This window comes from Motacilla alba, chromosome 3, assembly GCF_015832195.1.
Source record: "Motacilla alba alba isolate MOTALB_02 chromosome 3, Motacilla_alba_V1.0_pri, whole genome shotgun sequence".
Lineage (NCBI taxonomy): Eukaryota > Metazoa > Chordata > Aves > Passeriformes > Motacillidae > Motacilla > Motacilla alba.
The window spans coordinates 83,124,181-83,150,274 of NC_052018.1; the positions used below are offsets into that span (position 1 = coordinate 83,124,181).

At 47.3% G+C, this 26,094-nt stretch overlaps 1 protein-coding gene across 1 annotated transcript in view; it reads right to left on the reverse strand.

The window, feature by feature from the left end:
* MDGA1 (MAM domain containing glycosylphosphatidylinositol anchor 1) overlaps nt 1-26,094 on the reverse strand; it is a 214,940-nt gene that overhangs the window by 29,895 nt on the left and 158,951 nt on the right. The gene's annotated exons all lie outside the window — the stretch shown is intronic.

Genomic DNA, 26,094 nt, shown 5'->3' on the forward strand with positions numbered 1-26,094 from the left:
GCTCCTCAGATGGGCTTCCTCCTGCTGTTTCTGACCTCACATACACCGTTTTCTCAACCCCCAAACTCTGCGTCTTTTCCCGTAGTGCCTTGAGGTGCTAAGTTATTGAAGGGTTTCATTTCAAATATCATCACTACAAAAGGACAAAGGTTTTCTGAGATGTGACTCACATATCCAAAAAAAAAAAAAAAAAAAAAGGGTTCTTTGGCTATAATGGGGTGGGTGGTTCTCCAGTTGCTGGGCAATTCAAAGCATCTGACATGCTTCTCATGGCACAATGGTGGTATGAACTCCCTTTATGCCACAAAGTCCATAGCTTATCAAAAAAATCAAAGTGACCTAAGTGATGGGAATAATCCATATGGAGGATTGGTGGAGGTAATACACATCCCCAGGTGATCCAAGTGTCTGAAACCCTGGTCACTCCAACTTCTTCCATGGTATATCACCAGAACACCAGGACATGGGTCTGCAAGTGTCTCTTGACTGTCTTGGCTCCAGGTGGACAGCCTAGGACAGGTCAAGCAGTGAGATAGTACTTTGCACCAGGTCAGAAGTTACCTGATTGGGATAGAAGTATATTGCAATAACCTGAGCTATTTGAGCTAATATTTGATCAAGAAGTGTCACAGCAATGGTGTTTTCCCCTGGAAAGCTCCAGTTTATTCAAATCCAGAGTGTGCAGCAATAAGAGCTGACTTCAGTGATGGGGGAAAAAAAAAATGTGCAAGAACATACATTTGTAGAGAAGGAAAAGTTCCTACACTGTCAAAACCACAGTGAAATGTTTGTGGCTTTCAGTTTGCAGCAGCTTTCCATTCTTGAAATGTTACTTAATTCATACACAGAAGAAGAAAAAAAAGCCTTGGAAATCGTAAAGGTTGAAGAGGCTGCATGAATAGAGGTCTGTAGCCTTGGAGCTGTTGGAGTGGCACTCTTTCCACACAAGAGCCAGGCTGCCTGTCAGGAGGACAATATCTCCCATCTCCTCAGAGGAGTGCCCGGGCAGGCTCTCAGTCCTGGAGTGGTAGCCAGCAGCTGCCTAAGAACTCCCAGTCCAAAGGGCCATTTGGCAGCAAAAGGACACGTTTCCACTGGACAAAGGGAAAGACACTGTGACTCCCTCTCCCTGCTGCTTTCCCCTCCCAAGCCACAGCTGGATCCATCCCTCTGCCTCTCAGGCTGAGGGGAGGGAAGGGGAAGATCTGCCAGCAAGGAGGGCTGGGTGATAGCAGTCTGTTTGTAACCCTCGATAAATGCCAGAGTGCAGCCAGCGTGAAATGAAGAAATATTGCTTCTGGTAAATATTTATTTTATATCAGAAATTAGCATACCAAATGTAATTAAAAACAAATTTATGTGCACGTTCCCTCCCCCCTCCCCCGAAGTCTGTCAAATTACAGCTTAGAATAACTAGTCATAAAGAATGTGGCCTAATTAGCAAGCATCCCAGCCTACTGCTGCTGTTTGATAATTACCCTACAATGAGCTTCTGAAATAGGGATTTCATTCCTCCTTTCTGCTCTCCTCCAGACAAAACCAGCACCTTTCTGTTGGTGAATACTCGAGTGCCTACATGCCAGAGCCATCCTTGAAATCCCTCGCTTTGCTGAGCTGGGGACAAGTGAGTGACACCTGTCAGCACAGCCACCCCTGTCGCTTGGGGCAGTTTTTGCAAGGCAGACACTGGGGTGTCACCTGCGCTCCTCAACTCCTTGTCCAGGCACCTGGGGGCTTGCCTGAGGTGAGAAGAGTGATGGGATGGGAGGGCTTGCATGAAGGGAGGCTGAAGAGAGGCATGGGGAAGAGCAATTAGAAAGGTCTCAAGACAAACAGGGAAGAGTGGTTAATCCTGATCTGGCGTGCGGCTGCCTAATTGCTTATCCCGGGGCTGCTCAGGGAGTGCCTGCGTGCAGTGAGCCTGCTGTCTCCTTCACCAAGGCATGCAGGAGATAAAAACCAGTTTTAAAGTCTTAAATCCCCCAGAAATGACCCATTCGTGGCAGGGAAAAACCAAACCAAACCAAAACAGCACAACTAAACAAAAACAAAATCAAAAACAAACCCAGAAATACCAAACCAAAACAAACCCCCCCCACCAGATGGTGCCTTGTGAAAGACAACCTTGTTGCTACAGTAAAACCAAGGCTGCCTGCCCCAGCCCTGCACTGGTTGAGAGGCGCTGCTGGGGATCCAAGGTTTGGGAATGTGTGTAGCTCATTTTCTCCTCCTGAGGTTTTTTACTCCCAGTGCTCCCTGCATCTTGTGCTCATGGGCACCCCTGCCTCACTCTGGCCCCTTCCTTGCAGATCCATTCTCCCTCACAAGCATCCTCAGACTCCCAGGGGCAGGGTGGATGGGGGACAGTCCCTGAGGCAGATCCTCAGGACACTACCTGCCTTAGTCTTCTTGTCTCTGAGCCCCTTGCTCCCCTTCTCCTGAGGGCAGAGGACACGTTGCTTTTAGGACCTGCTTTGTCTGACTTAGTTTAAACACTGGCCTTAGTATGAGACAAATGGTGTCATGAAAGAGTCTGTTTTCCTCACCTGACCAAGCAGAGACCACGGGGTTACTTGCCGAGATAAGAAAAACAACAGTGAAAGAATCCTGTTCTGAGATCTTGTTTTCCCACAAACAGAGGCTAACCAAGACAAAGCAGAGCAGAAGGACAGATAGACTCAAAGAACAGCACAATTACCTCTAATGGGAAGCCTTTCCCAGGAGGCTTTTCATCAGCCCACAAGAGAGGCATTGGCTTTGTCTGCCTTTGTCTGGGATGCTTTACCAAGAGGAATGAGGGCACAAAGAGATGAGATTTTGGTGAGAACCACAGCTGAAAGGGTCACATGGGGGCTGAGTTCTCTGGAAATTCAGAACATTCATTGGTAGTGGTTTTGATAGCGTGGTTGGAAGGAAGAGTTGTAAGGGAACCAGAGGCTTTAGGAAGAAACCTTGTGCATGACTGGGAAGGCCCTAGGGACTTCTGTTCGAGCCACCCACATCTCTAAGGGCAGAAGAACAGCATTGCCTTACTCACTGCTTCCATCCCAAGTGGACCAGAGACTTTGGATCCCCTCATGGGTTAATAGCTGGTGGGGCTCTTTGGGTGTGAGGAACACAAAAAGTGCCAAAACTGCTGCTGGGCTGAGACGCGCTGGTAGCCTGAGGGAGGGCAGGAACAGAGGGAAAGGGACATGGATGGCTCAGGAAAGCCTTCCTGAGACTCTGCAGTAGCCTCCATCCCCATGCTGACAGTGCTCCCAACTTTATGGAGACCTCCTTCTCTTCCTGAAGAGGGCAGAGAGGATCTCCATGCTGACACTGCAAATGCAGCAGCCCCAGGCACCGGTTTCCTAATTGCTGTGCACGGCAGGGTCCTCTTGGGGATCCAGCAAGGAGGGTTATTGAAGATAGTGAATGCTGGTGTTTCATTTAAGTCATTAGAGAATTCCTCAGGGAGCTGGACGGAAGACAAAGCGAGGGGTGTGGTGCGGGAGAGAGAGGGAGAGGCAGGAGAAGAGGAGAAAAGGAAGGAATGAAGGAAGGTGTGGGCAAAACAGGATGGAAATATGGTGAAGTACCTGGAAAGCAGAAAAAGAAGAAGAAACATCAAAGAGAAAGAAGAGTGGGCAAGGGAGATAGGGGGTGTGACGGAGGAAGAACACCCTCATATCTGAGGATGAGGGAAAAAACCTGGTACTTACCAAAGCAAGGAGCAGGAGCATTGCAAATTTTTCTCTCATATGTGCTCAGATCTTGTGGCCATCTGCTTCTTCCACCCCTCTTCCCTCTCTTTTACCTTGCTCTTTGTGTCACCTTCCCAGTGTTTCTCTCCTCGTTAGCACTCTGCAGCCCTCTCCCTCCCCTGAATTGGCAGATTTTTAACCTTGGAGGTTTTTATTTTAATTTATAACAGTAGAGAGAGCAGCATGGTCTCATTCACTCACTCTCTATTTTCCTTCTTTCTTTATTTTCTTGTTACCCCCTTTCATCCTCTTTTCCTTTTTTTTTTCCTTTTCATTTTTCTTCCTTCCTTTCTCTCCTTCCATTTTTCTTTCCTTCTCTGGCCCTCCACCTCTCTATGTCTCTCCCTGCTTTTGAAATCCTAAAGTCTTTTCCATCCCCTGCTTCCCTCCCCTCAAAGGTGGGAGGCAGGCAGCTGCTTGCAGAGCAAGGAAAGGAGCTGACCAGCAGTGGAGTGAGCTTAGCATCACAGGCTGTATTCTGATGAAGTTCTAATTGGAAATATTTCACTTGTTTTCTTTGGAAATACTTTCTCATTAAAAAAATAACTCTTTCCTATACACTTTTTTTTGGGGGGGGGGGGGTGTGGTGTGGTAGCAAATTGTTTTCTCTATCAGATATTATGCTTTGTAGATGGAGGAAGATCACAAATTTGTATAACAAATATCTACTCTCTTCCTCTATTTCCACATAGGGAAAAATTACATGCCTGAAAATGTGAAGTATTTCATGGATTATTTTGAAGAAAGTAATCTTTTTTTTTGTGGTTGTAGAGCAAAAGATAAAAAAGATAGTTTTAACACATTCTGCTGGCATTCTGAATAGACAAAGCAAAACAACCTCACAGCAGCTGTTTCACTGCTGTCTTTTAGCAGGGGAAACTGAGACATGCCCAGCTTCATGGGCTGACTCAAAGGCAAGCTGTGAGTCTGTAGGAAAGTGAAGCATCATTCCTGGCTTGCAGGCAGTGCCACACTTGAAATGACTTCCCTGCTGGCCATGAATCCTGTTCATCTCAGCAGCTCAACATCTCTGTGAAGCCCAGGAGGTAGAGGGAACCACAGTTTTGCTTGCCCTGAGGATGGGGAAATGGGAGAGGGGCTGGATTAAACTAGGCAGCTGTGCCTCGTTGTCTTACAAAGAGTTACCTCCTTCCAGGCTAAACTGCACCGTGCTTTCTCCCCACCACACACGGTACATTTGACCTCACCTGCTCCAGCTGCATCCCACCCCAGTGCCAGCTGCACCCTTGCCCTCAGGGCAGTGGGCACACTGGCTGAGAGCTGTCCAACACGGATGTTTCTGCAAATGAGGAGGCCAGGGAGGAATGGGAAGAAGATTTAATTGCTGAAGCTCAGTATGTTTTCCAGAGCTTGCAACACAGACTTCTTCAAATACGGGATGCGTCAAACCTAATTGCTCTCCAAGCTGGCCTGCTCCTTAATTAGAAAGTGTTTTAAAGCCCCATGTCAACTCCCTGCTGATAAAACTGCTTTGCAGTGTGAAATGAGACCCAGCTGCTCCAGCACCTTGCAGCATTGCAAGGACAGAGGCAGGAGCACAGGCTCCCCCAGGGCTGTGATGTTGTGGGGTTTAAGGGTGGCCTCTGCTTCTGGCTAACTCATCTTCCCTCAGCCTGTTCCCAAACAGAACTGTCCCACAGGATATGTGTACTTCCCTGGCATAGAAATTCTCCTACTAGAAATCCCAGTTCAGTGAGAACACGAGTGATTGTCTTGGGTTCAGTCTTGAGGCTGGACAACAGGGCAAGCAGAGGAGTTGCTCCCAAGCTTTCCCTGGCATGGAGATGCCACTGCATCATCCCTCCTCTCTGAGCTTGTCCGAGCTGTTGCAGATCCATGGGAGAAAGAGGAAGCAAATAGTTTCCAGCACAGTTTCTTCCTTCTGAATGTGCCCCCCTCCTCTGCCTTTCCCCAGTCTGCCATTGTCATTTCCCAGTTGGCCAGCTCCACAAACATCTTAATTTCATGCCTGCTTGTCAGGGCTGCTTTGTGAAACATCTGAATGACATTAGCACAGTTAAGGAGTGTGACAGACTGAGGAGCAGCAGCCTCCTGTGATCTCCTATTCCAGATGGTTAAGTGACAAATCTCACTTCTGATATCTTAACTAGAGAGGTGCAGGAGGAAAATATCTCTGGGGAACACCAACACCCCACCGCCAGCTCTGAGCCTTTACTGGGACCAGGCAGCGGTTAATCCAGACAGAGGGAGACATGCAGCAGATGCCATGTTCTTCAGGGACCCTGGAAAGATTTTCCCCTCCCTCTGACTTGTTGCTGTCTCATATCAATTACATGGACAGCCATAAACAGCTCATCCATACCCAGTGCTTATTCCAAGTATCTTTCACCCAGAGACTCTTCTCCCTGTGGTGATAGCCTCTCACGTTGCTTTCAGAGGGCATCTGCAATCTCATAGGAATGCTCCAAGCCCCAAGCCATTGCAGGACATTTGGGGAATGAAACTGCATTCACAGCAGTAGTGAAAGGCAAACACTGCTGAGGGTGAGCTTAGAGTCAAAACTTGGGGATGTGTGTGTGTAAAGGTAGTGTAGCAGAGGCTCGTGAAGCCCCTGGCTCGGGGCCCGTAACCTGCTTGCATCTTAACTGCCTTGCTGGTTGCAGCTTTACTTTCCAGCATAACCTCTCCTGGATCTCTCATTAGTGTAAGAGTGTCCTGCTACCACCACCTCTGGGAGTGATAGAAATGTACCGTGTGACTAGTGCTGACAGGTTCAAACTCTGCTAGCAAGAAAAGCTAGAAGTTTCTGGGTCAGCACAACAATTGCGTGTGTGAGTGTGTTTATGGGTTGCTATTCTAACTCTTGAAATGCAGCTGACTGCAGCCTGAAGCACAGCAGCTGATTTGGAAGGACAGGACAGGAGGTAGCAGGGCAGGAAGTGAAGCAAAATACTGTAAAAGTGGGGAGGGGTACTTAGTGATCCCCAACAGCTGGAGTTCTGTGCCTTCTCTGCAGGATAGCAGTGTTACAATGCTTCCTTTTGTCCATGAAATATAATGTAAATTCCCATCCTGGCTCAGGATCTGGATCCTGAGGTGATGCTGTTGTTTCTCATGCTGTAGGAACAAATGTATTCTGGGTCTGCAGGCCACAAAAAATTCAACACACAAGGTCAATATTGGGAGGCTGAGTCCTCCTATGCTCCCAGTTCTGTTCCCATTGCTATAGTTACAGCATCAGGGTGTTTGCTTCATAAATGCCCTTGCCTCCCCTAATCCCTGCTACCCCCAGCCTCTATTCCCAAGCTCAGACACCTCACGGGCAGAAACTCACAGAGCCTTTGCTGCCTGCTCACCTGGCTGGTTTGTGTCAATAACCTGGGCAGGGAGCCGAGCAGCTTTACTATCCCCCAGGCAGGGAGAAGTGTCCATCCTTCCTGCCCTGATTCAGCCTCCCATCTCTGAAGAGAGGGCTCCCTGCCTCCTGGAGCGCAAAGCTGAAGTCATTAGCAATTGGTCTGGGCAGTGGGAATGAAAGACAGCAGCTGATCAGAAGATAAAACCAGAGACTCTGGGGAGAGGAACTAAACCTGACTTTTACTGATCTTACACAAAATAGCAGCAACCTTGTAGTTAGATAATTGCTTTTGTAAAATGCTTGGATTTCAACGTAATGGTTGAAGGTTTCCTGGTGATGCCACATGAATAAATTTGGAGTCGGTGCAGGTACTGCACTATGAGATGTTTGCTTTTGGTGGCAGGTGACTCACAATTGCAACTAATGCTCTGTTCTGTGCTTGCACTCAGCTGCTGCAGTCTGGAGGCAGATCTGACTTGCAGACTCCTGAGAAGTGCTCACAGGAGGTATCCATCAGCTTCCTGGTGTCTGCCTGCCTTCCTCCTGTTGTGATGGAGCACATCTGTTACTTCAGAAATATCCTTTGAGCCTCTTAGAAATAAAAATACTTGGGAATTAGTATGTGCTGTTGAAACCCTATCTTCTGCCCTCTGCAGATAGGAGGCAGAAATGGGGTTGGGTCCAGACAGGATTACTCTGGATGGCTGAAACGATCCCCAGTCTGGTCCCAGAAGAATGATAGGCAGAAAAATGAATGCAGGGGGAACAGATGTCTGAAGCCTTGCCAGTGGAGAAATGTTTCCAGTTAGACACTCAAGGAAGCAAGGAAATGTTCAAGGGCCCAAAATAGGTGGCCTGGCCTGATTTAGTTCACCTGAGTGGCCCTGGGTGTAAGGAATCCCCTGCCCCAGCCTCGGCTGGGACATGGTGCTGCTCATTACCTCCAGCCCCTGCTTCCCTCCCCGGGGATCCTGGAGGAAAGTGACAAGCAGAACAAAATGGAACCTCTGGGACTCCCCAAGACAGCAGCAAAGTCCCTAGCCATGAGTAAACTGTGCATTTCTCAACGCTTTTAATCTCCTTATTATGGTAATGGGCTGATAACTGATTGTGTAGTTAAAATGGAATTTGGCACCAGGGCTGCCGTTTCTCTGACTTCAGAGAGATTCTGCAGTAAACAACCTGGTAAAGAGCTATAAGAGCTGATGTTCTGCTTCAAACCTGTGCTAAAGGGAATATGAAGAAGTGCAAGAGAATAAAGGGAAGCTGAATTTATGTGGATAGAGGCATCAAATTGCCCTGGATAAATAAAGCATTTTTTGGCATAGAAAGGGGATGGTAAGAGAGGTCACCCTGTGGGTGGAGATGAAAAAGCATGGGAAAAGTGGGAGCTGTGCAAATAAAAAGCTCTGGGGCCACTGCCTTCGGTGTACAGCATCTGCACAATCCTGCTGCCATGGCTGTACACGTGGCCTCAGCAGGCAACTGGCTGAGCTGACATTGGTGGTCCCATCATCCTCTTACCCCTGCAGGGGCCCATCACATTCTTCTGATGTGGTTCTCCTCTGTTAGTCCCAGCTGCTCACCAAGTCTTTTTACTACATTTCTTTTCTTTTTCTTCTGCTGTTTATTAATTCATAGATGCTGATTTTGTATTGTTTGATGTATTGCCTGCTATGAGGTCCAGTGTGAGCCAGCATTTTGGCTAAGTATTTGTCTTCCATGGATTTCCTTTGAATTTTCCAAACATTTCAGGACTTAACTCTATTGCTTGACGTGATCTTACAGCTTTGCTCCTATCCTATCCTATCCTATCCTATCCTATCCTATCCTATCCTATCCTATCCTATCCTATCCTATCCTATCCTATCCTATCCTATCCTATCCTATCCTATCCTATCCTATCCTATCCTATCCTATCCTATCCTATTCTATCCTATCCTATCCTATCCTATCCTTCTGCACATCCCACTATTCAGTGTAAGACTTTCCCAGCAAAGCACTAATGTCCGTGGCTTGTGGTTTGCTCTTGTATATTCACTTCTGCCATTGATTTGTCATCAAGCTGTGTTTCTGCAAAGGAGGAAAGGGATTTCTATCCCAGTTCTAGCAATTAAGTTGCAGAGGATAAGAAACACCAAAGTGACAGGGCTGCAAACCCATCTTTGTCTCCATCCCTATAAGCACGTTTCTTCCACACTACAGAAAAAGAAGGTGAAGAACTTCTTGCCACTCACCCTTCTGAGACAGATGACAGCTGATAAGGCAAACTGCAAACCCCTCTGAACTGCTGGACTTTTGATACATTCCTAGTTCCTTAATTCTGAGGGATTTCAGGTTGATGACCTGATGGCTGCAGGGAAAATCCTTGAGCAGTCCTGCTGGGTTTACCCCAATGAAGATCTGTAGTCATGCTCTACCAATTACTTTGCCCGCGCCACTCTCCCTTTGAAAAACATCAAGAAAGGAAAAAACATCATTATGAGGATCTGCTTTTACTTTTTTCTAAATTCACAGTCAAGTACATCAGTAGGGGACAAAAGACCCATTGAATTTCAAGGTCTCGGGCAGCAGCTATTTCCTCCATTAAGCAAGCGGACATGGGGAAATGAGGGAATGTGTATTGATTGATTTTACCAAGGTCCATTATAGGTTGTGTGGATTGAAATATCAATCTGACTTTGACATTAGGCAGAGAGGAAGCTGGACTCCAGAGAGGATGCTGTAATGAGAAGGCACAGGCTTGGGGTTTTTTTGGTGGGCTCGGCTACAGGAGGACAAACAGCGTCCCCAGGCGCCAAAAGTGAGGCTGTGTTCAGATGCTGCAGGTGGTCATGAAGTGCTCACAAGCAACCTCCCAGCCCATCCTCTTCCACCTAGAGGGCCATGATGGTGTGTCCATGGGGTTTGTGAAGCCTCAGACCCCACCATGAGCACATAGGGATGGGATTGCCCTGGCTCCCCAGGCACCCTCTGCCCATGTGCTAGCACTGAGAATGACACTTAACACGGCTCCTTCGCAAGAGAAGCTTGGGGACTGCACTCAGCCTGTCCCTGAGTACTGGATGACTCTGGCGCTTGATAAAATAGCAGCATTTATGGAGGAGTCCACTGGAACCTTCAGCCTGAAAGGTGCTTCTTAGGGAAAGTACTGGCTGTCTGGTATGATTAGCTGAGAATGCCATATGGAGGCTTTTATCCAGCTGCATGTAACATCTTCATGGAATGAGAGCAGGCCTAAAGAAACTCCTTGCTGGCCTTGCTCTGCAATGCTGGGAAGCAAGCAGGTCTGAGGACATTACACTGTGATGCCCAGCAGGGTTCATGGGTTAATGGATGTCTCACATTCACCTTTATCCTTGGTTTGTGTAGAATAAGGAGAATTCACTGGGTAAATAAGAGCAAGTTCAGCCCCTTTAGGCAAAGCACTACTACAAATCAAGCTGTGCTGATGCACACAGCACATGCTAAGCTGTGGAACTCCTTGACGCAAGAAATTAATTGTGAGAATAACTTAACCAAGCTTGATAATACACTTAGATAGGCTAACCAGCATGTGTAGCAATACAATCTTTTCATCCACGGCATAAGATGGAGTTTCTGTTCTAGCTGTTAGGTCTAGGGGGTTTTCCCAGCTGTTTTCTCAGCCTGCTGAACACATACAGCTTTGCTATATGCATGCTATATGAATGCTTCTATTTGCACTAATTTTTTAGCAGGGGATTAGAGAGGTAACAAATATTTTTAATCTGTAGGATGCTGCTTGGCTGATGTACCCTGAATCAGAAATGCAGCTCACAGGAGTCTATGAGATTTCTTTCCTTCCCAGAGCTGTCAGTAAATCCAACAACACCATCCTACAGGTCAAGCCCCTTAACCAGCCTGGCTCTTGTTTGGGAGAATTTGTGACCTTCTTCAGTTCTGACAGTCGAAAGTATGCTCTACCCTTCTGCTGGGAGCATCTCCTTGTCCTATTTTGTCTGCACCCCAGCTCCCTCATCCCAAACCTTGAACTTGTCAGACATTGCCCATCAACTTGGAACAAACAGAGGCTGTTTGCTGCCCGCTCGGCTGCCTCCTTCGTAGCCCTGTCACTGTGGTTGCACACCAGATTCAAGGCAGTGTTCCCTGGTGTGAGCTGGGCTCTTGTCTTTTCCTTCCCCTCCACTGCACATCATTTGTGTCCTTGTCACCTCTCTGATGCCATGATGCCTTCTCCCTGGCCTCTCCTCATTAGATGCCACTTCCAGCCATCCCTTCTCTTGACACAGTCCAAAGAACACCCCTTAGCATGAGACTTCCCCTCCTTGCAAGTTGCAGGCAGACCCACTCCTTTTGGGCTTAGTGTCTAATTTTAGCATTACTTTTTCTTACAGCAACTCTTCCCACAGGGTCAGAGGTGTCCCTGGCCTGTCAGAGATGTTATTCTTTTGGCAGCAAGCAGATATTTTGCCATCATAAAAGCCAGGCTTCTCAGAAACAAGCAACTTTTCTTAGGCATTAGGGATGCTGTGATGCAGGGTCATTAGGCTAGGCTGGCATGGAAAAGCTCACACACACAACAGCTGGGGGTCCCTCCCCAGCTCTGCACTGGGCAGCAGAGGGGTCTCCCTTTCCTGCCTGGCACTGCTCTATGACTGTGCCTCCCAAGAAATTCCACACAGACCTGGACTAATGCCATCTAAGTGCTGCCTCTGGGAGCAGCTCCCTCTTTTTCTTCACAGTTCCAAAGGTGTAGGTGATCCCTGCAGACTTGCCTGGGTCCCTACCCAAAGGTTTTTATTCTGTTTTTGTGTTTCAGAGAGGCATTTAAGTGCTGGGGAGAGCAGAGTGCAGCAGAGGTCTCCCCTAGCTCCTCTGGGAGAAAGATGTGCTTTCCTAAGCAGGCATTCCTAGGTCATTGTACATCTCTGTGAGTATGGCTTTTCACAGGAACTGCCTCTGTCGTCTCTGAGCTGACTGACACCCTCTGTGAAGTGAGCTGCCTTTTGGTAGCACTGCACTCATGGTATGACAGGGCTGTGTATTGAGGTTTTTTTGTGAAGAAAGGCAGCCTATGAATTATTTAAGCACTTCTGTTTCTGATTAGCTTATGACTAATGCTCATTGCACTAACCCCTGAGACACAGCACGTTAAAACTAATGCAGAAAGTATAATGGATTTAATTGCTTTCTAGGTAGCAAGGTACACACAGAGCTTTTGTGGACTCTTGTGTGTTTGTTTTGCTTTTAGTTTTCAATAGGTATGCTGAAAGAGAGCTCAGAAAGTCTGCTCAGGGACTGGGAGTCCACAGTGGGCCTGAATAATTTTTCAAGGTCAACAGGGAACAACGGGGAGTGAATACCACAGCAGACAAGGGAATAGGAGAGAAATCTTCTTCTGGTTTTACATTAAGGTTTTAAAAGCCTTAAGACCAGGAGCAAGGAGGAGAGATTGCCTTGAGATAGCCTAGGGAATGAAGGGTGCATAAGCAACACCAGAAAATTTTACATCATGTTGAAAAAGCACGGAAAATAGTGTTGGTGGAGCTCAGAAACCAGAGCCTGATGTTAAAACAAGTTAATAAATGCCTGGTGTGCACTGACCTCTTTGTGGTCTGTGGCTGGAATTGGAGGCCATTTCTCCTGCTGGAGTGGAACTATGACAATCCCAAGCACCTCCCTCTTACCAGAGAGTGTGAGACTTACCTAACAGCTCAGCTGCTGACTGCTGTATGGATTGAAGACACCAGCTCAGGACCTGGCAATTCAGATATTCAACAAGCAGTTTCATGTAGGATTTGGATTTTCAACTACAGTTTTCCAAATGATTCCTGTACCTATTAGCATATCCCCTCGCCAGGTGGCAGAGCTATCTTTGGGTCACTGGAGACCACAGATACCTTTACATCTGCTTTCCCTTCTTTACATGCCTTTCCCTTCTTTTGGGTCAAATGAGTTGAAAACTCTTAGACTGTGCTTCTTTATTCACATGTACTGACTGTTAGCTATGTGTCCCTCTGGATATTTGTGATATTTGTGTGCTGGCTTATTAATCACCTTGCTAACTAAGGGTCTTCATCACAAAACCCAAGCAGCAATAAAAAAAAAAAAAAGAAAACTCCATTATTCATTGTATTATTCCACAATGACAGAGCCACCTGTGCCATGTGTCCCAATGGTGTTAGTTTCCTGCAGACCTTCTCCTCAGCTGAGCTCCCAGTTGAACAAAAGCTGCTTAGAACAAAAGTTTGGAGTCCAGAAGGAACATCAGGATACTCCCTGCTGGGAACCTCAAACTCCTGCAGCCTCCTTCAAAACTTGCATCCAGTTCCAAAACTTCTTTTTTTCCTCCATATAGGTCCTGTTTGGGTTCCTTCTATCTGAAGGAGCACTATGTCTTGGGTTTAGCAGGATTGTCTGAGACCCCACATAGCATCAAGGAAAAAGGAAAAAAAAAAAAGAAATAGCTTACAACAAAGACAAGAAACAAGGTCTCAGTAGTACAATGTGCTATTCATTGAACTAAAGAGCATTTTCAGTGGGTGCTTAATCTGTTCTCTTCATCTGGAATAGGTAAGATTTTTCTCGTCCTTAAAATTGCTCTTCTCTATTAAAAGGATCCTGGGGTGAATATTTCACATGGAGGCATTTGCAGACATGCAGAAGGTGAGCAGGAGGAGGCAGATTTTGCCCCTGGTTAGAGAAGCAGATCACAAAGATGAGAGCTGTCACCCAACTCTTCTACTTGCTGCCTTGTAAAGCAGGAACCAAAGCGGTGTTTTCCAGAACAGACCCAACCAGTGAGTCCCTGTTTAGACTTGGGAGTTTCCAGCTTCTCCTGGAAGCAAAAGCAGTTTCAAAATGTCTTCCAAGAGCTTCTCAGTGGCTCAGTTCATTTGAGGGATCCCACTGTGCAGTGGCTTGTGTGTGTCTGCATCTGATCCACAGCCCATTTCCCATGGGTGAAGCGGGTGTGAAGCACAGGCTCTCCCATCCCTGCTACCCTTGCCTCTGAGGAGGCCAGCTGAATCACAGCTCTGAATTCATGTGGGTGCCTGTTGCCAGTCCTACCTCGCCCATCAAGGCATCTCCTCACTGTGTGCTAAGCACTTGTTTTCCTGCCAGTCCGCAGAGACTGCATATCTCAGGCTAAGGCAAGAGATGTGGAATCTATTTATGCTTGCTCCCTTCTCTGTCTTTGGGGGGGCTAACTAGGTCTTTCTAGCCTTCTGAATTCACCAGAAGGTCTTACCATAGTCAGGTTTTCACCTGGTTTTCAGATTTTCAGATTTCCTAAAATAAACAGGATTTTGCCTGATCAGTGTCCCTGTGGGAAGCCTGCAGGGCACATACAAAGAGCAAAAACAAACAGCAGTGGCTTTCAGCATCACTAACATGGTGTGACATGAAGGGAGGCTTAGATGCAAGATGAGCAGTCTTGTAGTTAAATCCTGAAATGCCGACTGCAGTGATGCCTTGACAATTTTTAGCCCTGATGTTATGACCATACCACAAAGCTTGTGAAAGTGCTTTTTGCACCATAGTTCCCACTGGGGTATTCATTGCTGCTTGCCTGATTTCTGCAAGTGCTGCCTCACAGTCCACCCCAGGGGCAGCTGCACTGCAGCACAAAGGGACCCTCTTACTTTTGGGAGTCCCTTGAGAGAGGAGATGCCATAGCAGTGTGCTGATGGTGGCACAAGAGGGGCCGTTGCTGGGTTCCAGCTGCTCTCCCTCTCTGCCATATGTCTGTTTCTGTTTGCAGCCTGAGTGCAAATACATTTTATTAAATAAAAAAGCCTTTAATTCAATGAAACTTCCAAAGCTGGTAGGACTCCAAAAGCAATGTCAGCTCCAGGCACTGCTTTCCTTTTCTCTTTGACTTTTACCCTCTTAAGTCCAAACATCTCTCAGATATTACCTCTTCTGCATTTTCAATTGGCAGGGCTCACAGGTTTAAAATATTTCTGTGCTCAGTTCAAGGAACACCATGGCCTCAGGACTGCTGCCAGCAGGATGCATGCATGAGGCCATCCTGCTTTAGGAGTTTAGCTGCATGGATGTCAGCACCACACCATGCTGTTTGCTCTCCTCACCAGAGAACAGGTCTTGGTTTCTGAGACCAGGAGAAAGAGTGTTTTGTCCTAGCACTTCTGGTCTCCTGATGTTCCCTGCCACTGCTTCAGAGCATTGAAGCCGGGCTGGCTATGGTGGGAAATACTTCACCTCCAAAGCCACCATCCTAGGAAAAGGATGGATAGAGCAATTGTTCAAGAGGATGAAAGCAATCAGAGAGGAGATGTACAGCATCTCCCTCAACAACATCTTAAAGGCATGGCACCAGAGTGTGGAAGTGATTCCCCTTCTCCGACTATTGCTACAGAAGCAATTTCCTACTCTGCATTGTTGTGATCACTTGCAGGAACATTGTGAGTCTTGTGCATCCCTAGTGTTCCTTTCAGCTTCTTTTCCACAGTGACCTTGCTACAAAGCATCCTGCTGAACCTGTCCTCTCCTTCATCCTTTCAGTGTCAGCTGCTAGGAGAGGGTGCCTGTCCTTTTGCTACACTTTGCTGCAGCTCACTAAGGAATGTCTGTTCCCAGAGTCCTGATCCCCACGGTACACACAGTGTGCTGAACCGGCTGAAGCACAGGCAGCTGCAAGGGACACATGTCCTGGTGATGGCCATATGGGCTGGGACCCCTGTATGGAGACTTTGAGGGGTAACCAGACTCCAGTAGGGCATTTTCTTCATTCCCATGCCAGTCTGTGGCCACCACACAAAACTCCTGGCTGTGTTCTTCCCACAGACACCCGGTGCTGGAGCATTAGAGAGTGATGTGCTCGGGCACTGTGCATTAGGCAACCTTGACACACACTTAACTGTTGTTTCCAAACAAAGACAAAGGCAGTCATTAGTGCACAGACATTATCTCATCCATCCTAGCAGAACCCACTCTGGCTTCCTCAGCGTTCCTCATGGCAGCCTTTCCACGATGACAAGAGGATGGCTCATCTGTCTGATTCCTCTTCATTGCACTTAACTGCTGCTCCCTGCAGCCAGCACCACAAAAAAACCTGTTTTCTCCTCACAACACTTTCAGGTTTGGGATTAAAGTAGTGAGAAGCCAGGGGTATTTCCTTTCTATGAGCACCTTCATTTGACTGGTTGAAACTTAAGAGTGGAGCTCGGGGATCTGCAATTGGAGCCAATTGCTTCTATCCCTGGATGCTTTCAGCACTCACCTGGACACGGTCCCCAGCCATTCCCACTAGCATCATTTCTTGCACTGAGAGCACTTTGCTTTTGACAGTTGTCCACGCTATGCTTTTTGCAAGACTCTTGCTTAATGCATTGCGCAGATCACACGATACTGTCACAAATCCCTGGCATCTTTAGTGCTTGTTTCTGGGGATATTCCAATTTCTTGAGCAGGTTTGGGGTCAAATAAGCCTCACTCTATAATCACTGGTTGGGGGTTGTTTTATTTCCCTGAACACAGAGTACCCAGTTCCTTCATGTATCATTTATATTCCCTGCACCCTGGCAAAGCTCTGGCCATTTCTCTATTCCAGCCACGTCTTCAGAAATGTTCATTTTCTTTCAGATTCTCTTTATAAAAACAGAGCTCCTCTATCATCTCCAATGACTCTGAGGATAGGTGATTTTATGAATTTTCCACAATCTCAGCAAATGCTTTGTCTGCAGATTTAATAGACACTGTTAAACTATGCAGTAGATTATAAATTTTAGCCACTATTATGGTGAGTAAAGTGCCAGATTTTTTTTAGATGTTATGCATTGTTTCCTCTCATAGCATAGGGTGAGCAGTTTTCTCCCAAGACACTGGAAAAGCCTGTTTTGCCCAGAGCTGAACATATTTAATCCTTTCTCCTTTACCCTCTACATGGGTGGATTCCTCACATTGCTGTACCTGCCCTGTGCAGCTCCCTGTGCTGCATGAGGGGGTTTTGTGGCTCTCCTCGTTCATCAGTAGCCCAGAAACAGGATTGAGGTGAGCTGCAAAAATGGATGGGGAGAAAATGGCTCTAATTGAGCTGAGCTGCAAAAATGGATGGGGAGAAAATGGCTCTAAGTCCTGAGGGCTGGCTTGTATCCACAGCTTTGCAAAGAGATGATTTTGTGCACCCATATGGGTGGAAGAACTGTGCCCTCACCTTTTGTGCTGCTACCCAGGTCTCCCTCTAGCTTTTCTGTCTTGCAAAGTTACAGCAGAATTTCTGCCAAATCCTGCAATGGATTTGCATGGCATGGACCATGTTGTGGTTTAACCCCAGCCAGGAGCCAGGCCCCACCAATCTGTTCGCTCACTCCCCCACCAGTGGGGCCAGGGAGAGAACGGGAAGGGTAAAAGCTGAGGAACTTGTGGACTGAGATAAAGAGAGTTTGATAGGGAAAGCAAAAGACAAACACACAGGCAAAGCAAGACAGGGAATTAATTCACAGTTCCCATGGCCAGGCAGGTGTTCTGTCATCCCCAGGAGAGCAGGGCCCCATCACAGGTGCCAGTGACTTGGGAAGACAAATGCCTTCACTGCAAATGTACCCCCACTTTCCTCCTTGTTCCCCCACTTTATATCCTGAGGAAGATGTCATATGGGCTGGAATATCCCTTTGGTCAGCTGGGGTCACCAGTCCCAGCTGTGTCTCCTCCCAACACCCCATGCACACCCAAATTCCTTGCCAGCCATGGCAGCATGGAAAGCAGCAAAGGCCTCAGCTCTAAGCAAGCCCTGCTCAACAATAACAAAAACATCTCTGTGTTATCAGCCCTGTGTTCAGCACAAATCCAAAACAGCCCCACACCAGCCACTAGGAAAAAAGATGAACTCTACTCTAGCTGACACCAGCACGGGCCAGCACCCTCATCTTGGCTGGCATCCCATTTGCCATGGCTCAAACACTGCCAATCTGCAGAAAGGTTGCTAGCAGGCTGCTGACACTTCCATGTTAGAGAAATGACAGCCTGGTGGGCTCTGTGCAGGCTTTTGCCTTAGCTGGACTATGTTTGAAGCAGAGGGTGGCTGCAAACTGAGCAGGTGAGGCATTACCTGCACCTCCTCCTTCCCCAGGCCTCGGTTTCTTTCTGAAGGCTGGGTGCTGGCAGGCTCATGTGGCTGCTCTGTGAGCCTGGACATCTCTAGCCAGGGGAGAGCTTCCTGCCTCTTTTGATTTTACAGGCTGGCTGTTGAGAATCTGAGGATGCTCAGCCATTAGCACAACTCCAGGAGAGCTTCCAAATCCTCTCACTGTCTTCCAACTCTCTGCCTTCTGATTCCATTGTTTTCACATGACACTTCTTCTGACAACTGGATTTTTCTTCTGGTCAGCTCTTCCCTTCTTTCTGCTCTCTGCAGCTTGCAGTCAGCTCAGTGGATGGAGGCTTTGGGACAGGAGCGGGACAGGAGCAGGAGCTGGATGGACAGAGCAGTCTGTGAATGTGAGATCCATAGTCCTCAGTGTTTTGTGCAGAGGGTGGGGCCTAGGAGTTATCATACTGCTCAGTATCAAGTAGCTGGACACAAAATCCCTTCACTCCTGTGATGGAAGATGGAAGCATTGGGATGGCCAAGTTGTTTCTCAGGCAGAAGCAGCTGAAGCAGGAGGAGAAGGGCTTTACTGATATCTTTCAGCCCCTGGTCTTCAGACAGCAGTGATGAGGTTACACTGACCATCCCAGACCCAGTGCTCCTCCAGAGAGCTCTCTGCTCTGGGTTGAAGTTGTCCCTGCTGAACTATTCAGGCCCCTGGAGTCCTGGGAGAGGTGGATTAAAGCAGAGCACACCTGAACTGGGGAAAGCCCACAGGCCCTGATGCAGCTGAGCAGAAAGGCAGCAATTGAGTTTGCTGAATGTTTTATAGTGCATTCAAGTACTGAGACCACTATCAAAGCTGGACATTATCCATTTAGAGCCTTGTCTTCAAAATAAATGATAACCCTTTCAGGATGAGCTGCTGACAAGTGAAGAAGAGAGGCTGTATATCTGATATGGGAAGAGAAACTATGCCAAGAAGGCTGAACATTCTCACCTGAAGGGCAGAAGAGATGGAAAACAAGCTCACAGAGCGCAGGCATCCCTCAGATCATGGCATCATCCAAAGCAAATTTCCCAGCAAACCATATTTTTGTATTAAATTGGAGAATTTTGAAGTCAACACTCCCCAGAAGAGAGGGTTTGCTTAGTACAGATGGCTGTACTAAGGGGAAAGGGAAAAGAAAGGGAAAATAAAAAGTACTGTGCTGGATTGGGAATGTGATACTATAGGCACTGGCATGCAAGGGAAGGCAACATGGGCCTGAAGAATCTGAGCAAGGAGCTGTGCTGTCGGGGAATTTACACTGGGTGAAGATGTTGTGGGTAAAAAGGAGCTGTAGGTGTGGGGAACCGGTAATGGGGTATAGGAAGATTTGCAGAGATCTGCAGGGAGCAGTGGGACTCCTGAGCCCAGGGCAGGAGGGGAGACAGCAGTGGGAGAGGGCAGCGCTTCCTTCTGCAGGAGGTGTGCGGGGCAGGTGATCATCACCCACACAACAGTAACGCTCACTGTGTGCCCAGCCTTGCTCAGACACACAAAGAGACAGCCGCCGCGTAGAAAAACACATGAGCCATGAATCCAAGCAGTAAACAAAAGGGGTGAAGGAAGGGGAAACAGGGGGCCACTGTGAGCACAGGAGATGCCACACTGGACAAGATGAATGTCCCTTTAGGCCCTTATCTCAATCCTGACAGTGGCTGATATCAGATGCTCCAGCGAAAGCTGCAAAAACTATCTTCACAACACATCTGGGCATCTGTGTGATAGCATCCCCACAGGGGCTCCTCCTGCCAGACCCCATTTGCTGATCAGCCTACACATGGAAATCAGAAGACTGAGAGCTCTTGTCAGTTTTGCTCTGGCTGATGGTGCAGCCAGAAGGACTTTCACTAATATAGCCTGCTAGCCCAGCTGGTTTCCTTCCCCACTTGCTCTATTCTGTTGTGGTCTGGGGTCCTCAGCCCTTGTGGCATGTGCAGACCCATGAGCTATGTCCCTAATCCCCAGGTTCCTGCAGACATGCACAGCCCAAGGCGGACCACACCCTTTCTAGCTCCATCTAATTGCCATGGGTTGGGGGCTCACCCTTCTTCATCCTGCTCTTTTAAACACTTAGTAGCAGCATGCCACCACTCTTTCCCTCTGTGGAGGGCCATACCTGAAGGATGGGTTTGCAGGAGTGTGAAGAACAAACCAGGTGATCCACATACCATCGTCATGGAAGTAGTGGAAGGTCCAACAATGCTCCATGGCCCAATGCTGGAGGGTGTGTGCCAACGTTTCCAGGTGCTTGAGGCATTAAGTCTGCTGCCTTCATTCTGCACGTGGCAGGACTGATGAACAGAGGAAATAAATTTGAGGAAGGATCCCAGGAACATAGGACAAGCATCTGGGATTTACTGACAATTGCTGGTCTGGGATTATTGGCAATTGCTGAGCAAGTTGATGGAGTGCAGCATTATTGTGAGAGATCTTTGACAGGCCCTAAGACGACATTCCATAGGATACCAGAGTATAATCTACAGACCTATTGTACATAGATCTCCTCATGGATAAACCACACTATCTGTTCATACTCAAAGCACAAGGAGACCAAACAACAAGAGAGAGAGAAATTAAAAAGGAATAAAAGATCTTTATTAAAGTTTTGTTTGGCTGTAAATGAGAGTTGCTCCTGGCTCTCTGCACATGATGCTCTTCTGGAGAATTTCTCAGCAGCTTGGATGGTCACAAAATCACAAGTGGTGAAACTCTGATCTAATAGATTTTCTGGGCTAAGTCCTCCCCACGGATGTGATTAGATGTGAGCCTGGGACTGCCTTCAGAAAGACCTTCCCTCTCCTTAGCACTGAGTGGGAAGTTGCAGCATAAACCACAAGGGACCCCCTGGTCTCAGCTAGTTCAGTTCCTCTGACAGACTGCTGGTAACACTGGCAGGTGTGGGGCTTTGTTTTCAGCCCTCCTGTCCCTTGCATGCACACACGTGCATACATGTGCACAAGTGCCAGTGTTTTCCAGGTCCTTGAATTTGTGGTTTCCCCCAGCTGCAGCATTACACACCCAGCCAGCAGAAGTGGTTTTGTTCTATTCCCCGTGCCCTCGCCCAAATAACTGATTCTGGGGAACACACTGCACCAATTCATTGCTACTCATTGATGTCCCTACTGTGACATCCTTGACCATGGATCACGGTCCCTCTCGCCTGTTAAGTGTGTTTGGGTTCACACCATTACCGCCCCAGGCAGGGGCTGCTTATCACTGTCCTCGCTGTGCCTGCTCCTGGAGGAGCCCATGGGAGGTGAGTGCTTGGCTGCTCACTGCTGCCAGCTCTCTGGATCCCTGTCCACATCTCCCATCTGCCCTCCATGTGCCGCTGCAGCCCCCAGAGGAGGCGGCTTTCGCTCCCTGACTGACTGCATCACGGGGTCACGGCCACGCTGGCTGTGCCTTGTCACTGCAAGCCATGTGAGACCAGCTGAGGACAGCAGGTCATTCACAGAAGTTTCAGCACATGGGACTTGGCTGGGTACTCCAGCTGCGTGAAAATCCATGGGCAGATAAATCAATGGCTCTCCAGGGAGGATCTCTCCATGTACCAGCCCCTTCCTTCTTCTTTCTCCTGGCCTTTGCGGTGAACTCTCAGGATCACAGAGAGGTAAGTAAGGACACTTGAAATCTATGATTCACACTTTTAGGCCTATGCTGCCTGATTTTTTAAGGCTCTTTTTTATTCTCTGCTGGGACACCACACTTGTACTTTCACAGTTTCTTTAGTGCAACAGTGTTCATCACACAAAGCACTGCTCCCCAAGGGTTAACACTGCCTTTCCTTGGGAGCAGTGGCAGTTCTGCACACTGCTCTTTTAAGTTCAAGGTGACAGCTATAGGTAATATTTCTTGAACTGCTAATGGTTCCTGGTTCGGTTCATGTGAGCTTTGTGGTTTCTGGGACTTGGTTTGTAGTGTGGCTTATAATGCTTAACGAAGAGCAGGAAGCAAAGCTTACTCAGAGACCATATGAATGCTTGCACTTTCTTTCTCTTTAAATTAACACTTTCACAGTGTCAACATGGAGCTTTCCAGTCCACAGAGATTCAGGGACTTTATCCCCACTTTAATGTAATTTTTTCTTCAATACTCATTGTTGGTTTGTTGGTTGGTTGGTTGGTTGAGGGTTTGTTTGGTTTTTTGTTTGTTTGTTTTTGTGCTTGTTTGGTTTGTTTTTTAGAGGTAACCATGCTTATTTCTAAGCTGCTTCCCAAAGAAAGAAAAAAAAGCCTTTAATCAGGCTGAGAAAACCCACAAGTGATGCAAAGGCAGCTATGTGCTTTCTGAAGCACACTGGACATCACCACCCCTCCTTATAAGAGCAATGTCTGCCATTAATACAGAGCACAGATTCATGAAGTATTCCTTACACGGTTAAAAGAATCCCCACAAAATATCCTCCCCTTCATATAGATTATAACTGCCCCTCCCTCCTCCCTTCCCCTTTTCCTCCCCCAAAGTAAAAGCACAGTTTGGAGCTAGGGTAACCCCTTTATCCACACAATGTAGTTCCACAGCTCAGGGGCTACACCAGCCAGCTCTACACTGCTGCTCTCCAAGGTTTGCAGTGGGGCAAGGGGTGCCAGAGGAGCAAAGGTTGTTTCTATGAAATGAGTTGGAAAGAAAACCTTGGATTTTGAGCTTGGATACTCAGGAAGTCAGAAAAGGTAGAGATGGGAGAAGGGTATAATTGTGCCTCTGGCAATACAACCATGTAAGAAACGAGTTTAGCTGAATAGAATAAGATCCTCCCAGTGTCACAGAATATGTGTCTATGTCGAAAAAGCTTGCCTCCAATGTTGCTGATGCACATGCTGAGGTGAAGGACTGAATGATGGATTTGTAGCTCCCAAATTGCTCATAACAAAGATCCCAGTAGTGATCCATGCAGTGCCTGTTATTTATTCTGTGCATAAACAAAAGAATTCATCCTCTGGGGACTCTGAGTCTAGTTTCTTTCATTAAGAATAAATGAAGTATTAATAACAACAAAAAAATTACAGAACAAAAATTTTTAAAAGTGTTTTTTTGATTGGAACACATTTCTATAAAGCTCTGGCTGGAATAAGCAGCTTGTAGTGCAATGTATTTCAAACAGATAGAAATAATGCCCTAAATAACCAGGCTAATTAGATGTACTTTCTCCACAAAACCACAATTCTAATGTTCCTGTCTCGCTGTAATTAAAGAAGCATTTACCATGCATTGGAACTTTTAATTAGGTCTAACATCTAATAAACTTGGAGTAAACTAACAAATATTTTCTCTGCCAGTGGGTAGTTTTTAATCAGTGTTTAGAGGTTTAAAATTTCAGATAGCAGACATCAGCCAGTGTCTAAAGAGCTTGAAGAGGCATTTGAGCATAACCATTTGAGTAACTGTTGTGCTCACCCCTGTAATGTTGAGGGAACCAGTTTCCAGACTTTTCCCTTTGGTAGTTTAATTTTTGTGGGGGAATTACTCTAGAAACTGTATTTGCACAAGGTTTTCTAAGCTGTGGAGTGGATGTGCGTACCTGCTGGACGCCAAGTATGGGTTCCTTCCCCCTTGCAACAGCTGTCCAGAGGCTAGACCAGCACTCCTGCTGTAGTCAGGAGGAAAAGTAGGCTCATTCCCTCCCAAACAGTGTTTAAGAAAGGTGAGGCCAGCCCCCTGCCGAAGATTCCTCTCTTTCTCCATCCAGACAGAGTGCCTTGGTGGCCATCCCAGATTAAATGTCTGAATTTTAGACAACTGAAGAGAGGTAAGAGGCCTCTCCCTGTCCTGTTCCCCAGGAAAGCCCTGCTAGTATGAGATGGAGTTGTGAGTTTGCTGACATGTCCCCACACAGAAATCAGAGCATGGCCCAAAGGAGAGCTATTGGGGAGGAGAAGACATCTCCTGGTGGCAATGGGGTTGCAGGAATCCAGTGGGGACAGCTTGTGCTAGCCATGTAATGAGCTGTGTCCCTTTCCTCAGGAGGGAGGGACAAGGCTGGGGGAACTGGGACCTGGATGATGAGGAGGACAGAGGGACTGGGGGCAGTGCTGTGCTGTGCCTGTATGGGGTAGGGAAATGGACATGTCTCTTGGTGACAAGAGGCTGTGAGTAGGATGGCTGGCAGTCCATCCTAGGCAGTTTGCTATGGCTGTGTTGAGATTCACATGACAGTAAGATTGAAAAGACATTGCAGTGGCCAGGCATGTACACAGATGGACAGCAAAAGTGCACAGAACTGTCTGTGGTGGACAAGTCTGAGTCCAGGGAAAGAGGTCACTTGAGATCCTTAGGACAGACTTCCCTGGCAGAAGAGTAGGGTCTGCAATGGAGGAGTGCATCCATCTGCTTTTCCGTGGCTGTTTCAGTGGGATCAGACAAGTGTAGATCCTTCAGGACTTGCCCTCTCAGGAAGTTTCCTGTGCAACAGGACAATCTTTTTGAATCATAAAACACAAATCCTTTGTGTTTTCCTCTGGAAGGTGGGGCATGATGCTAGAGTTCCAAAGCATAATCAGCATCTTGTGTCTGCAGCATCCTAAACTTCCTCCAGGAACCAGTCATGGTATCTTCTCATAATGAAATAGCTCAGAACTTTCCACATTCTCTGCAGAAGAAGGGGCAGGGGAGTAGAGTATAGGAATATATGTTAAAGGACCAACTGAGGAAACAAACAGAGAAGTCGGGAGGCACATGCACAGGGTAAAGACTGAGGGTATGCTCTTGAGAAAGAGAGTGCTATGGAGGATTTGATACAGTGAAGAAAACTGGCAGGATGTGGAAGGGGTAAAGACTTTCAGATTCGGTCATGAAGATGGGGTTAGGATACTTTGGAGGGGCAGGGTGAAGTCCAGGAGCTGCTGAAAAACGGGCACACAAGACAGTGCCCATGAAGGTAATATTTGCTTCAGCACAACTGACACGTGCCAGTACTTGTGGAACAGAAGGTCATACATTTTATTTTCTAAGTCTCCCGCATCTAGGGAATTACTTTAATGTAGCTTGAAGTACCGATAAGAGGAATAAATATGTGCCATTACCAATAACAATAACAGCCCTGGAATATTTTCTACCCAAAGATCTCAAAGCACTCCTTTTTGTGATTTATTCATTGACTCTTTGTGTCCTCAGGGAAGGAGGGGATTATCCTATTCACCCACTCTTCAGGTGGTGAAACAGAGGGCAAGTAGCTGAGCTGTGAATAGAGCCATGACTGTTACCTCTCAGCATCAAGTTCCCAAGCCAGTGGTTGGGAAGGAAAAAGTTACAGCAAGTGCCAGGAAAAGCCTCTGGCATCCCAAGGAGCATGCTGAGGTCCCTGTTGGACCTTCCTGATATGACTGTGATGTGAAGACAGACATTCAGACACCACGAGGGCAGAACCAAGCAGGCTCAGTCTTGTGCCAGGCAGGTTCTCTGGTGCTCTGGCTCCTGAGGCCTGGATCCCAGCACTATTTGGAGGTGCTCAAGCTGCAGACCTGTTTCTGAGAAATAGAGTTACATGGGTGAACCCCAACTGTCTCTCCTCTCACTCCCAGATACCAGGCTGCTTTCTCACCCACTCACAGTGGGCAACTCACAAGTCAACAAGGGTGTTTAGTGTGATCTGAAAGTGTGGAGAATATTTGGGGTCTGCTACCTCTGTCTGGTTATAACTGATGTTCAGTCTGGCTTTTAAGCTACCAGACCAAAGAAAAGGGGCACAGGTGCACGCAGCTATGTGTGGCACAATGTGTATGCTCTGTATGCTGTACAGTGTGCAATAAGCACAGATTTAAATGGAAATTGATAGGGAAACCTATCTCTGTGTATATCTTTAAGAAGCCTGCCAGGAACTTATCTGTGAGCTATCAATGCAATAAACAACTTCCCAAAAGGCAGCTTTCCACAGCTGTGGAGAAGGCTGTCTCCAGATGCAGAGCAGAAGTTTAAAACATTCCTG